The sequence below is a fragment of the Canis lupus genome, chromosome 1, assembly GCF_048164855.1.
Source record: "Canis lupus baileyi chromosome 1, mCanLup2.hap1, whole genome shotgun sequence".
NCBI classification, from domain to species: domain Eukaryota; kingdom Metazoa; phylum Chordata; class Mammalia; order Carnivora; family Canidae; genus Canis; species Canis lupus.
In genome coordinates, this window is record NC_132838.1 from 40822434 (window position 1) to 40837943 (window position 15510).

General features: G+C 44.4%; 1 long non-coding RNA gene across 1 annotated transcript in view; it reads right to left on the reverse strand.

Annotated features, from left to right (window-relative positions):
* Positions 1-9685, reverse strand: part of LOC140634025 (uncharacterized) — a 76649-nt gene extending 66964 nt beyond the window's left edge. The window contains exon 1 of the long non-coding RNA XR_012031591.1: positions 9367-9685. This is a non-coding gene — a long non-coding RNA (uncharacterized lncRNA). The remainder of the gene's footprint in view (positions 1-9366) is intronic.
* Between the last annotated feature and the right edge of the window lie 5825 nt (positions 9686-15510).

Sequence of the window (15510 nt, forward strand, 5' to 3'; positions counted from 1 at the left end):
TCTCTCTTGATACTCCTGCCCCCCAACATGGAGCTGCTCTTCTTTTGGACCACAAACCCTGATTGGCCTAGGTTTTGTGGGATCTTGTCCCCTTCCCTGTTAGAGAGTTTCATTTAAACGTGACCTCACCTGGGGTGCCTGGGTGGTGCAGTTGGTTAAGCAGCCTTACTCTTGGTTTCCTCTTAAGTCATGATCTCAGGGTCATCAGATCAGCTCCCCCCTCAGTTGGAGTCTGCCTCAGATTCTCCCTCCCTCTCCTTCTGCCCTTCCACTTATGTGCTCATGCATTCACACACACACTCTCTCTCTCTCTCAAAAAAAAAAAAAATCTTTAAAAAAAAGAAAAGAAAAAAATAAACTTGAGCTCACCTGACTACAGATGATACTTGCAAAGGTGAGTTAGGTGAGAGGGGGCCTCTGGGTCCTGCTCATCCCAGAATTCTCCTGGGCCAGTGCTAGAAGCCCTCCAGTTGCTAGAAAACCCATCATTTCGACTTAGAATGAAGTTGATTTGTTTGTTGACCATAAAGACAGACGGGGTCAGTGTTGCCAAAAAAATGGAGGGATTTGGCTGCGAACATCTTATATTCTAGCTACAAGATTTATATCAGAGTATATATAACATGTGGCTGTAAAATGTAGAGAGAGCGAAGTGTGATCACGCTTTTCCCTACTTCCCTCTTGCAGACAAAAGACATGCAGATTTTAAAGGAAAGATCTAAGGTAAGGCTCCGGGTTTGAGATTCAGATGTTAAAGGACAAAATGATTTAATTTCCTCACTGGAGTATTCCAAAATGCTATTCTAAATGTTGATTTGCTCAGAATTAGAATTGTACTCTGTAGCTAGCTCAGTTAAGAGGAAAATAAAGTGCGAAGAACAAAGACCCTTCCCAGGGTCACCATGGGGGAAGCTCGCTGGACCTGCTGTTAGGGGACCTGCGCTCTGAACTGGGCTTTACTGTGTATCTCTTTTGCTCTGTTTTCCAATAGAAAAATAAAACTAATACCAGCCCTTGCTCCCTGACAAAATGATGGTGAAGCTCAAAGAACTCTGTAAGTTTGAAAAAGTTCATAACCCTACTACAATATGATATCATTGTGATTATAGTGATGTTAATGGAATTTCAGCTCCATTCTTTCTTTAAAGGCCTAGTGTTTAAAATTAAAACATTAAATAAAATAAATGCTTGTCTACATCTGAAAGAACGCATGGAAAACTCGGCTTGCAGCCATGGAGTAACCCAGATGCCCTTGAAGTTCTCCGACTCCTGAAATGCTGGGCAAGATGGGCTCCAGGGCTGCCGCGAATTCCAGTCCTAGAATCTGTGGAGCCTTGAGACTCTGCAGGATTCCTGTGTTTTCTGAAGTCTTCTTCTGGTCTCTTTTCCCCTGAGTTCCTGTTTCTTTGTGTTGAAGATTTGAGGGGGTAGATTTGGGGCAGAGACGGGAATACAGGCAGGTTTTACAAATGACGTATCTAATAAAGGGTGAGTATCCAAATAGAAAAAGAACTATACAACTGAACATAAAAAAAAAAAAAAACATAATCCAATTTTAAAATGGGCAGAAAACATGAACAGACATTTCTGCATACAGATGACAAATAGACACAGGAAAAGATGCTCAGCATCACTCATCACAGAAATGCAAATCAAAATCACAATGAGATATCACTTCACACCTATCAAAATGGCTAAAATCAAAAACATAAGTAACAACAAGTGTTGGCGAGGATGTGGAGAAAAAGGGACCCTCAATGCACTGTTGTGGGGGGTGATGCAAATTGGTGCAGCCACTGTGGAAGACATTATGGTGGTTCCTCAAAAAATTAAAAATAGAACAACCATATGCTATAATAATCACACTACTTGGTATTTACCCAAAGAATACCGAAACACTAATTCAAAAGGATATATGCCCCCGATGTTTATTGCAGCATTATATTTACAATAGCTAAATTACAGAAGCAGCCCAAGTATCCATTCATCGATGAATCGATAAAGAAGTGGGATATATATATATATAAAATGGACTATTACTCAACCATAAGAAAGTAAGAAATCTTGCCACTTGCAACAACATGGATGGATGGATCTAGAGAGTATAATGCTAAGTGAGATAAGTCAGAGAAAGATAGGGCAGCCTGGGTAGCTCAGCGGTTTAGCACAGCCTTCAGTCCAGGGCATGATCCTGGGGATCCAGGATCAAGTCCCGCATCGGGCTCCCTGCATGGGGCCTGTTTCTCCTTCTGCCTGTGTCTCTGCCTCTCTCTCTCTCTCTCTCTCTCTCTGTCTGTCTCTCTTGAATATAAATAAAAAATCTTTAAAAAGTCAGAGGAAGACAAATATCATGATTTCACTCACATATGAAATTTAGAAACAAAACAAACAAAGGGGGAAAAAAGGAGATAAACCAAAAAACAGATTCTTCACTATAGAGAACAGATGGTCACTGGCGGGGGTGGGGGTGTATGTGTGTGAAAAAAAGAAAAGGGAATTAAGAGCGCACTTATGATGAACACTGAGTACTGTATAGAATTGTTGAATCACTGTATTGTACACATGAGAGTAATATAACACTGTATGTTCACTATACTGGAATTAAAATACTTTTTTTTTTTAAAGACAGGTTTTACAGCACAACACAAAAACTTTCCCAGGAAAGGCTGGCCCCCACCTCCCTGGTCCTACAGCTCCCGCCTTCCTTCTCTGCTCTGCGTGTGTCTCCCGAGGAGTGGCTTCCCGTCCCCAATATCTTGGCGCTGGTGACATCCAAAGGTCTCACCCCATCCAAGCAGGCTCATAACGGCATGTTTCTCAAACAGGCTAAAGTAGCCCTGCTGTGAGAACAAACCTGTTCTCAAAATGTGGTTCTCTCCACTGACAGCGTCGGCATCACCTGGTATCTTGTTAGAAATACAAACCGGGGGGATCCCTGGGTGGCTCAGCCGTTTAGCGCCTGCCTTTGGCCTAGGGCGTGATCCTGGAGTCCCGGGATCGAGTCCCGCGTCGGGCTCCCTGCATGGAGCCTGCTTCTCCCTCTGCCTGTGTCTCTGCCTCTCTCTCTCTCTCTCTCTCTCTCTCTCTATCATTTATAAATAAATAAATCTTAAAAAAATGTTTTTAAAAAGAAGGCAGACCTATCATAAAATCAGAAACCCTGCAAGTGCACCCCAGAGAGCTGCACGTTTAGAGCCTCGAGGAGACTCCCCTGCTGGCTTGATTAGGGGAGTCCCTGAAGGCTCTGCGGCCGGTCAGCGTGTCCCGGGACTCGTGGTGGAGCACACAGCACGCCGCGTGAACGTGTAGCAAGTCCCAGTAGGTGCTCAAGGAAGAGCTGCGTGGACAACGTGCTGCGCCCTCAGCCCCCCGATGCCACGTGAAGGGGAGGAGGAAACCGTATGAAACACACTCTCTGCTCTTGTGACTTGAAACCAGCAGTGACAGAACAACACGTGCGCTTGTGGCCTTAGAGCAACAAGTCAACGTATAGATACTGAGCCTGTGTTTTGAGGGACGCGCAGGGGAAAGCAGGGACTGCACGACTTGAGGTGTGAAGGAGCAGAGCCCGCCCGGGCCGCATCTCGGGAGCCTGGCCTCCGGGTGTCCTGGGATTTCCTGGCTCCAAGGCCCCTCTGTGCCGAGGGATGATTAATGGCTGAATTTCGTGGTTCGGCCTCCAAGCTGCAGGGGCTCTCAGGGAGAACTCAGTGTGGGCTGGAGGAGTTAGAGAAGGTTGTGCCCCTGATGGGGAACTCGTGCTGGGCTTCTTTTCAGTACAAGAAAGATCTGGATGAGCAGAGATTTATAGGATTTTCTTTTCCAGTTTTGGTAACTTTCCAAAGCATGGAGAGAAAAACATGTAGCAAGCTTTTCTTTAGTGGACATAAATTCTATTTGTCCGAAGGAGGAAGCTAGATCCAAACAGCCAAACAAAGATGTAGGCCAGGCCTGCAGGCCTAGCACAAAATTGTGGCTGGGCGCTTGGCAAACAGCCTCTTGGCAGGTAGGTCCTAAAAGGTGCCTGCCTCCTCCATTCCCAGCCCCTCAAGGCCCACGCTTACTTTTCCCTTCACCTTGATGGTGCTCTTGGCTTTCTCATGTCTCTCTTCTTGGGCATGTCTCTCCCTCCTCTCTCATCCATCCCTTCTTGGTTAATTCAGCAGCCAAGTCTGACAATTTCTTTGACTTAGAGATGCCCCATGCATATATCTGCCACTGCCAACCAGAGGTCCTCTAAGTGGTCATAACCTTGGATTATTTGCAGTGTCCATGAAGGAGAATGGGAGGTGTGAAAAAGCCAGGTGAAACCTTGACCATTTTCCTTAAAAAAAAAAGTAGGCTGGAGCCCAGGAGAGGAACAAAAAATGCTAAAGTCACTAATTTTGGGAAGAACGTGACTAACATTCAACCTACAGCCTATCATCGGAAGCATTAGAGCCTATAAGTGACCTTTATCATGAAACCTTGAGCAGCAAAATCTGACATCCCACATGAACGAATGAATGAATGAGTGAATGAATGAATGAAAAGAGGAACAGAAAAGTGCCTGTAGAGCTTTTCAAGCACCTGAGGTATAAAACACCAATGCACCAGTTGATACTTGTCTTTCAACAGTATTATAGTGCGGAGAGCCCTAGGAAACCCATCTAATAGATAACAGGTGGCTTTGTTAGAATCTCTGTTAAACTAAAGATAAATACAGTCTGTTTAGCTACCGAGGTGAGACAATCAACTAATCCGCAAAAGAAACAGCTAGCTGGAATTGGACGAACTACAAATCATCTAGAATTGCAGTTGATCTGATTTGTAAAAAAATATCAGCTGCTTCATCACAGATTTATGAGTAGAAGGAAGGGGTGGGAGGGATGTGGCAGTGGCAAGTGAAACATAAAATCAATAATTCAATAACAGAGCTTCTTCAGAGGCTAAAAACAAAACAAAACAAAACCCTTTCCTATTATACCACAGAATAAGCCCAAGCAGTTATGCTGGTCACATAGCAAGGAAATACCTGTGTGTTCCAACATCAGCAAATACATCTATGGCCCCAGGAAGTCTTCTCCTGGGGAGAAGAGCACACTTCTGAAGGTCACTGAGCATCTTCTGGCTGGACATCTAGATATCTTTAATAGTTGGGTAGCAATGTGCTTCAGTTATAAAACAGTGTCTTTTATCTAATTTTTTAAAATATGTTTCATTTATTCATTTGAGAGACAGAGAGCAAGAGAGAGCATGAGTGACAGGGAACGAACGGGAAGGGAGAGGGAGAAGCAGACTCCCCGTTCAGCAGGGAGCCCCCACGGGGCTCCCTCTCAGGACCCCAGTATCATAACCTGAGCTGAAGGCAGACGCTTCACCAAATGAGCCACCCAGCTGCCCCTTTTATCTAATTTTTTAAAGGACAGCTCACTCCACCTCACTCATTCAAAAACTCAATTACTTTTTGAGCAATTTCTGGAAAAAAGTCAACATCCCAGTAATGAAGCTGCCATGGAGCTTGTGTGTTGACTGAGGTCCCCATCACAAATAATCTGAAACAATCCAACACTGCCCAGAGCTCAAGGAAGTCTAAATCTCAGCCTGAAAAATAATCCAAAGTTACACATTTCTCCCCTTTGAGGTCCTAGGAACTAAGCACATTCAAATGAAGTTTAAAGGAGCATTCTTAGGATTTCTGACCACTGTGTACTGGGTAACCCAGGGTGTCAGTTATCCAGGTGTCTGTCCACCTTCCGTGTGAAGAGTTCAAGGATCACAAATAATAAACCCCCACGGATTCCACATGATTGAAGGAAGAAGCATTCTAGCTCCTTGTGTATTCATTTCAATAGCTACCTCCTCAGCTCTATTAACAACACTCTCATCATTTGTGTTCATGTCTGGCTTCCCCGACTATCCTATGAGCTTCTGTAGGATGCATTTCTTCATGTACTTCCTAGTGGGTACTCAGTGCCTGATGTCAGGAGACATTTAATTAAGCTGTATTAAAGGAAGAAGTTAATTTTTCACATATGACCACAACGCAATTCACGCTTAAAATTCTCAAAATATTTCATCTTTGTGTACTCAACTTATTTCAACATATTAAACTTTGCACCATTAACCACATACTGATTAAATGTGTCTATTCTAGGTCAGTTGTTTGTGTTAAATGCTAGTAAATTCTTTAAAAGCATTAACGGAGCTCTTAGGAGCTCTGTGTCTAGATGTGATAATAACTAGCAGCTTCCAATGCTTGCCCTGTGTGCTAGCTAGTCAAGTCCTTTCTCAATTCTGAGATAGTGTCTTTCTTTTCCAGATGTGTGCATCCAGGCTCAAGAGGTTAAAATAGGAAATTAATCAACTGAACTCTCATTGCTCAAGAATGAAGCAGGAATGGGATTCAAATGCAGGACTTTTGATTCCACATCCCATACCCCAACATTCCTTCTGACTTAATATTAGAATAAGGGGGTTGACTTAAAATCAAGTCTGGTCTCAGAGCACATCATGGAAGCTTCTTTTTAACACCCAGTTCCACATCCCAGAAAAGCAGTCCCACTCACTGCTTTTCTCCTCTCCTGTCCTCTCTCTTCCCCCTACCCCATCCTTCCCAGCATCCCAGCTTCTCTCACACACTGCAGTAGACCACGGAGAAGAACACTTCTTATCTCACCGTGACAGTTGCTTAGATTCCTGATAAGTGGAAGTTTCCCGATGGAAGCAACCTTGAAATACATTCATATAGAGTGTTACTACAAAAATTCACAGTGATTCCCTTTTTAAAACAATATTGATCACCTGAAAGTATTGATCACTTGAGAAAGTGACTTTATATCATCTTGTAAGACTGAATTGAGCGAGGCACAATGTTCCTGATGTTGGTCCTCATTTGTGGAAGGAGCTGCAAAAGTTGTTGGGGGTGAGGCTTGAGCCTGGAGTCTCTGCAACACTCAGCCTGGAAGACAGGCACATTCTTGAGTGTCTCCTTCCACCGAGGAATACTCTCCTAAGTGCGAGTCACACTTCTCTGACCAGCTCTGTCTGGCCCTGAGAGGTTTAGCGCTGTTACTTGAAAGGAAGTGCTTATTATTATTGTTATTATTATTATGCTCAGATTGGTCCCCAAGGAAGAGAAGGAATGGATCCTGAGCCAAATGTTTATTCAATCAAGATGAAAAAACTCAAGCCACGTAGGGAAGAAATCTTCTTGCCAAGGAAACAGGCAGTGGCTATGAAAAATAAGATGTTGCAATGCTTACATCGCAGATTAAAGTAGAATCCCTTCCTTCACCTTCCCAAACTCTACTTAGTCACCATTAGCCTCATTTTAGTTAATCTGTCCAATTTAGCTGTCAGCATTTTACACATTTGGCTGTAAATCTGGGTTTAAGTGATCCTCAAAAACCCCTAACCCTCAGCAACCATGATGCCTACAGCAGAGATGGGGACACAGAAAAGGGTTATCTCTAGTCTTATGTGACCAAAATGTCATTTGAAAGACAGTCCAACACAGGCCCAGGTAGTTTCCTCTGTGAAACCCAGAATCATCCTTGGTGAGGAAACAGAATGCATCAGAAAGACCCAGGGCTCTCTTTTCCCAAAGCACCAACAAGCCAGTCGGGAAGGCAAGATCTAGACAGAGAAAAGTCAAACAGCATAGAAGGGTCAAATGATGAGAACGCCAACGAAGTGAAAAATGACACAGAGCGACTGCCGTACATTCCAGAAAGACCATAACACCCTACAAAAAAACTGTATGGCAATAGTTGCAGTTTTAATCGTAGACACATAGCTCACTCCTGTTGGAAAAGAGCAGAGGTCTTTGCAAAAGGGCCACAAGGACGACATGTATTGTTGACGTGGTGGTGAGGCGTCGGCTGAGGTTGAGGCCGCTGCGCTGCGCCTGCTGCTGGCGATATTGGGGACACTGGGAGGTGCTTTCCTCCTGCTCTGAGTCCTGGAAATTGCTAAATTCGTTGTCTGATCCTCCTTACTTCCAAGCCGGTGTCCCAATAAGACATAAAGGATTTTTTTTATTGTTTTTAGCAGATTGTTCTTTTTTATGAGACATCTGAAAAAAGAAGCAAAAAATTGTCCTATGTCTTGTTTAGGGACAGAAGATAGAATAGGTAGTTTCCACATGTTGGTTCCTCTGCAACATGCCATGGAGCTCCTGGGGAAGGGGCGGGGGGGGGGGGGGGCGGCGGGGACTGGCCCTGCTCCAGGCTGCCGCTGGGAGGAGGGGAGGCCAAGACGTCTCAGCTGTGTGCCGCTCCCCTGGCTATCCCCTGGCTATTGCTCAGGCCTCAGATACTGCAGGTTCCTGCCCTACTCCCCTCTCCCAGACCATTCCCTGAGTCTCCTTTAGTTAGAAGAGAAAAATGTGTTTACTTTTAAGACGAGGACCCTGAGCCTGAAACATGATTGGCTGCCCCTATTGAAGCAGAAATTTGGGCCAAACAGGGCCCATCCTGAGAGAAATGTATGGGTTTTAATAACTAAAAGGCTTGCACTGTTGATTGTGAATGATAACGTACCAGGGTGCTTTCAACTAACTTTAAGACCTCTTGCTGTTGGAAGACCGACTACCTTGGCTATTTATTAGATCCAATTGCAAGTAGAAACTACTCTTGAAAAAAAATGCAGCTGTCTATAGTCCAAAACCATGGAAACCAGCTCTTTCTGCAAACAATGAGCCTGCTTCCAGCCAAGGCAGCTAGAGATTCTCATTTCTCATGATTTTCTTCCAAATCCCAAACAGCAAATGCCTTTAAAATGCACAAAAGAGCAAGGAGCCTACTGAATTGGCAATTATTCCCGTTCCTTTTTAGTAAAGGAGGGGAAGGCATAAAAGATCTGTGTTTTGCTACTTCTGCGTTTCCAAAGGCAAGATGGCCTCAGGACAAGTTAACCCTCCATAGAGAGAACTGCTCAGAGCTGCAGAGGGAGAGTGTTTGGCGTTTTCATGACCAAGGTATGTTTTCTTTTTTGGCAAAGGCCTTGTTCCAGAGGGAAAACGATATGTACTAGTTCCAGAATGAACCCCATAGAAACCACACTGCTTTCAACATGGTTACAGTCAGCACATAGTTTCTCAGTTATAAACCACCCTCCCCCTCATTCTCCCATCCCAGATAGTCCACGATCTGCTTTCCAAACACACTCTCGCAACAAATAGCGATAGCCCGTGTAAGTCGGAATTTTAAATATGCACCAAATTGCAGGTCGCCTTATCAGAGTCAGCCTTTCCAGGTCTGACCTGTTCACCCGGTGCCTGACCCACACAAAGCCCTGAGACAGCGGAGGCCCAGCGCTGGTGGAGGCTGTCCACTCTGACCCAGCCTTTCTAGCACAGTGCTTCCCCCATGCCCACAGACTCACGGCAGCATCCTCGTGACAAGGACCTTCTGTTCATTCACACCAGCCTGCTGGCTAATGTGCGCATTCACATCGGTGCAGAGGTCAGCAGCCCAGGATGGCTCATTGTCTTCCCCGCTGAGAGTTTCTCCACTGCCCCGGAGTGGGTGAGGTTACCCAGCATGCTCCCAAAAGATAGTGCACTTCTGTTATCCTAGCATCTGTCTTCCACTCCCCATCCACCACACTACTGCAAGCTTCAGTCCATCTGCTGCTGGGTCTTTAGTCCTCGGTTCGGTGCCCTATACACAGAAGAAGCTCAGTAAACATTTCCCGAATGTTGTGGGAAAGATGATGTCCACAGAGATCCGTGCTCACTACCCATTCATTAGAAATGAATCTCCACGAGTAGAATTTCCATGAGAGAAGTGTCTGAGTAAGAGAGACATTTAGACCAGAGGGAACTTGTGAAAACCCATCAAACAGGGTGGCACCCCCTTACCAGTCCTGTAACCTTTCCAGTGTGCTGGACTCCTCTAAGAATGCGATTAAATCTATGTGCATCCTCTGCTAAGAAAAAAAAATGTGCACGCACACACACAACACACAGATAAACATGCAATCTTGCCTGCAATTCAAGGAATTAAAGGATTCATTGAAATATATTCCTGAGACCCCAGGCTAAGAACATCTGCTCCATCTCAGCTGGATACTTTTCTCCATTTCGACAGATTTCTACCCACCTGAGGGCAGGAAGGAAATCTTGGTCAGCCCTACTTCTACCAGTAGTAACCACAGTTCCCAGTACGTAACAAGGGCCTCAATAAGCAGCCAGTGAAAAAGTGCACTGTACTGAGGAAGGGTGAAGAGTGGAATTTCAAGATTCAGTAAGAGTTCTTATCCTAAGCAATCCACCAGCAGCTCCTGCACTTCCTCTCCCCCTGTCCACGCCCACCCCCAAGAAATACGGGCATCCCTATGTCGTGTGGACCCAGCATAAAAGGTGCTCCTGTCACTAGTGCACATGAGTGAGTAGGACACCTGCCCCAGACAGTTTGACCTCCACGCACTGTCCTCTGTGATGAGCCAGAAGGTTGCAGGACCTCCCCAGGGGGTACTTTGAAAACTCATGGGGGCACTTTCTGGTTCTCATGATAACTAGGGATCACTGTCACATTTTTGCAAGGTGCAGGCACTGTCCACACAGCAGAGACTTCTCCAAGGTCCCAAATCACCTCCAAATGTCCCATCAGATATTCACTTAGGTCAAAATATGGCTATAATCTTGTAATCCTGGGTCTTAACTCTGTGTCACATACCATCACAAAGGAATTTTGCATGAGTATAATGAATGCTGAGTTTTTCGAGAGTGCAGCTACAGCTGAAGTCCATGTAAGATCGTACACTGGTCTGGAACGTTAGCAAGAGGTGTTTACCTTTGGAAAAATCATAGTGCCCGTGTCCACACCTCTAATGGGATCTGCATCCCCAGAGCCTGCAGCAGGCCTGCTAGGAGAGCTGTAACCATCGTCATTCAGCCCAAACTTGCAAGCTCTGACCACCTCCTTGCATCTTTTGGCATCGCTCTGCCTAAACATTTACCATTTAAATGCCTATTCTTCTTTCAAATTATTTTTAACATTTCTCCTTTATATTATAGTCAAGGTGTCCTATTGACTTTTTAAATTATGTGTATAAGTAAGTTTTATTACCTAAACAGTTAGTTTCAAAAGAGTGAAAGGAATGTAACAGAAAGTTTGCCACAGAAGGGGGATGAGACTGACGGTGAACTGTGGCATAGCAAATCACTGGTGCTCTTCACTGCCAAGTCATCGTGTGCTAAAAGCAGCTTAGATTAACACATAAAGACAATATATTCATATAACAGGAAGCCCAGAGGTAGGTAGTTCCAACACTGTTTTAGTGGCTTCATGAGCTGGAAAACAGCCCAGGTGGTGTCAGTCTTCTCATCTGCTGCTTTCAATGTCTTAGCATTTGTCCTCAGGTTCATCCCTCCATGGCTGCATGAAGACCACAGCCACCCACTCGGTTTGGACCCAAAAGTCCGAGGCACTGGTTTTCCCTTGCATGGTTCTTTTATCAAAGAGGAAGAGTTTTCCCAGAAGTTCTAGGGAAGACTTCCTCTCTGGTTTAATTCACCAAGACTTAATTGGATGCCCATGGCTGCATGGCTGCTGGGAAAGTCAGTCTTTTCATTATTAAGTAGAAGTGGGCTCTGCTGACAAAGATATGCGAGAAGGGTGGCTGCTGGTTGCCATCACAAGTGTTTGTTACTCACCGCAGCATGAGTATTCACAAACAACGAACAAACAAAAATGAGCGAATGGTAGCTTTAGCATGACGTATCTGTATGTTTATACTTCAACTAGAGTGTGACAAGACTTTGCATTCATGCTCTTGATTCTCCACGCCCCTTTACTCCTACTTTCCATAATTTGATTCCAATGCAAAGTGCTATGTTCTGTGTTCAAAAAAAATATTGAACTCTTGTAGCCTACTTCAGGGCCTTGGTATGGATAGCAAATAAGAATTTGTGCAATTATACAAAACTCTTTAACACATGCAAGGTATTCTTAGTCTGATAACATCAATCCCAAAGAATTACTTAAGGAGCAGAACTGTAGGTTTATTTCATTTTACTTGAGATTTATTTATTTATTCGAGAGAGAGAGAGAGAGAGAGAAGCAGAGACACAGGCAGAAGGAGAAGCAGGCTCCATGCAGGGAGCTCAACGTGGGATTCGATCCCGGGTCTCCAGGATCACACCCTGGGCCGAAGGCGGTGCTAAACAGCTGGGCCACTGGGGCTGCCCACTGTAGGTTTATTTTAAACTCAGTTTCCCACCCTAATTAGAATTTAAAATGGAACAAAAAAATCTGCATGAGATTGAAATTTAACTGTGTAACTTTCAAATTCCAAGTAGAGACCCTAGGCTACACTGCTTGAATATTGAGAATGTGACCTTTCGGAAAAATACAGAACTAGACAGAAAACGAATCATTATAGACTAAAGATACAGTAAGCAAAAAAGAGAACAATCTGTCCTGTTTTAAGCCCCATTGACCACGTCCTGTGCAAGACCTAGACCACAGTTTGGCAGTAGAGCCAAGAGCAAGAAATGGCAATGCTCTTACCTCTGCCGCTGTACGGCGAGCATTTAAATGCTCTCTCAGTACTGTGCAGTGGAACCAGAGCTAAACCAGGTGACCACGTGTCTGGGCTGGTCCAAGAAGGTCCCGGTTTACTCCTATTACTCCCACCCTAATTATTAATAGCTCTCTTCTTTTCATCCTCAGAAGTGTCCTGGTGTGGGTAATACATTATAAACTGTCACCCCACTAACTGATTTAAAATTAAACATCAACTCATGCCCAAGCCCCCAGCTTTAGGGATAGAGAAAACAAAGCTAAAAGAAAGAGAAAGTTGTAGAGTTGGGGAGTTGGGGCAGAAGAAGGTTAACAGGGGGGAAAAAAGCATGGACAAATTTAAAAATAAAACATCAAGACCCAGTTAGGAAGAACAGAACCCCAGAATGCCATTCCTCCAGGTATTCTCCTCCTCCGCCGGGAGGACTGGTGGGGAAGGAAAATCTCGCAAAGGCCTGATGAATGGATGGTTTGTTTCCCTCCAAAAAGGCTTACAGCTGGACACCAGTAGTCCGAATACCAGCCCTGTTTCGCAGGCAGGCTCCTCAGGCCGCCAAGTGTTACAAGCCCTTCACAGAGTAGCAGATTTTAAAGGTGAATTGAAACTATTTTAAGATCCCTCTAGGGCAGCAGATGGACAGAATGACGGATTGTTACTACGGTGGAGTTATTTTCATTCCTGGCCCAACTGTGCACACAGTACTGTAGGCTCGTGACTGGTGAGGTTTGCTCTCGGCACAAGCAAGATGCCTTCTGTGAAACAGGCAAAGGAGGGAGGGTGGGAACCAGATTACAGGTTCTTCTAGGTGAAATTTTAAAATACTGACTAGGCCATATTAAGACTAGGCAAGCCCATGTGGAACTTGGCTGTGACATTATCTTTGAGATCCAATTGGGAGAGAGAGGAGTGACATGTACATGAAATTGTCCTTTCAGAAGTTATGGTCAGTAAGTCAAAAACCGAGACTTCTTTGGATTGGACCAATGCCACCAAATTCTTTTGCCAAAATAGCAATAAATTTTTGTAAAGCTCAGTGGTTAAGAGTTCCAGTTCTGGATCAGATAGCCTTGACTCAAATCCCAGCCTCACTGGTTACCAGTAACTTTAGGCGAGTTTCTTAGCCTTTTGGTATCTCTGGGGATACAAATGGGGATAATTATCCTACCTACCTCATAAGGTTATTGAGAAGAGTTGATGAGTGAAATGTCTAGAATAATGCCTGCTACATACTAGCACTTATTAATGTCAATTGTGGCTGTCACCATTATTAAATGTGTAACCACAGGATTCCTTTGTAACCTCTTACATGTACAACTTGCTATGCTCAAGGTGGTGAGCCAGTGTCAATGTTTTATTTTGTTTTGTTTTCAGAGACTACCCGCTGCTATTTTGATAAGTGTCCCAATTTCCCAACCTTGAGTAGGCTAGTGGGGAGAAGGTTTGGGGGAAGAACAGAGATACTCTAAAACACAGTAACAGGATTATATAAGTGCTAGAGTGCTTCCACACTACCCCTGGTTACAAAATACAGAGATGTCAACTTCTTAGGAAAGAAGTTGATAGCAATCAGCGAGAATTCCCCAAAGTTGGAATGTTAGGACTAGAATGTTCTCATACTACAATGTTGGCTAAGAATTTATGCACACAAAACATTTTATCAGGACCCTTTTGTGCTACAAAGATGTATATAATGCTCAAGGAGCTCATTCATTCACTCAGTCTTCGAATCCGTGAGCTTGTCTCAGGTAAGGCCAAGAACTATTCTAGGGACTAGAGATAGAATAATGAATACAACAGGGCCCTAAGCTTAGAAGATTCTCAAAATATGAGGAACCGCTGACCAATAACAAACATCAGATGTGACCTAGATGTGCAATGGTTTGGGGGAACTCAGGGAGCATAGAGAAAGGTGCCAAGCTCAGTCATTTGACATGTGACAAGTCAATCTTGGGTTCTGGCACTACCAGAGACTACGCATGGAAGAGTTTCAAAGTGGGTAATCTCTGATTTGGTTCATTGTAAAGGGCAGGGAAAGCTCCAAGTCAATTTAGCATCGGCAGCAAGGGGCATTGGATAAGGCAGGGAATAAGTAACACACACTGGCTCTTTGCTGACAATCTGGTGAAGTCGAGATTGCTGATATCTTTTGACAGATGTGGGACCTAAGACTGAGTGTTTAAGTAGCTCAGTCGAGGTCTCTAGCTGTGGAGCTGGGTTAAGCAGGTGGGTGTGACCCCAAGCCTCGGTTTTTCCACTTCCAACTGGGGCTCAATTCCAAGAAGACTAATGGAGCCCAGCCAGGATATTGTGGAAGAAAAATTAAGAGCATACTGTGGCTCTACTGAATGATAGTAATATGTTTAAAACTAGATTCTATTAGGAAACCAACAATACCAGGTGCACCCAGGTGTGCTCAACCCTGAATGACAATTCAAACACATTAAATTCATCAGTAATGTCTCGATAAGCCCCAAAACAAAGTGCTCATTCATTCAAAGGGATAGCGCCACCCAGTCAATCAGATTACTTGTGACCTCACTCTTCCTGAGACACCCATCTGGCCCAGGGATTTATGCAAATAAGCGCTGGATATTCACAAAATCTGTCTCCCCCAATCAGGAGGTTTCGTTTTCCTTATTGGCACCCTTGCAAGTGCTGGGAGAGAGGCTCAGGGAGGTAAGGCTGAGGCCTCTGACAATTTTTGCTGCAGTTCTGTTGTCATAACTATATTCTTGGCAGAAAGAGCAGGAAGCCCCAAGGAGGAATGGACAAGACCTGTGTTTGAAAAAGCAAAACTTGTCCAGAAATCTCCAACAGAGTTCTCATTATGTTTCATTGGTGAGAGGTGAGTTTCAAGGGTACCTCAAGTGCAAGGGAAGCTGGACAATGTAGTTTTTAACTGGGCACATTGCTGCCTCACACAAATTCAGTAAAGAAGATTCATGGAGAACAGCATCAAGCCAAGATAGCTGTAAGAAACTGCCAACAAGATCACAAATC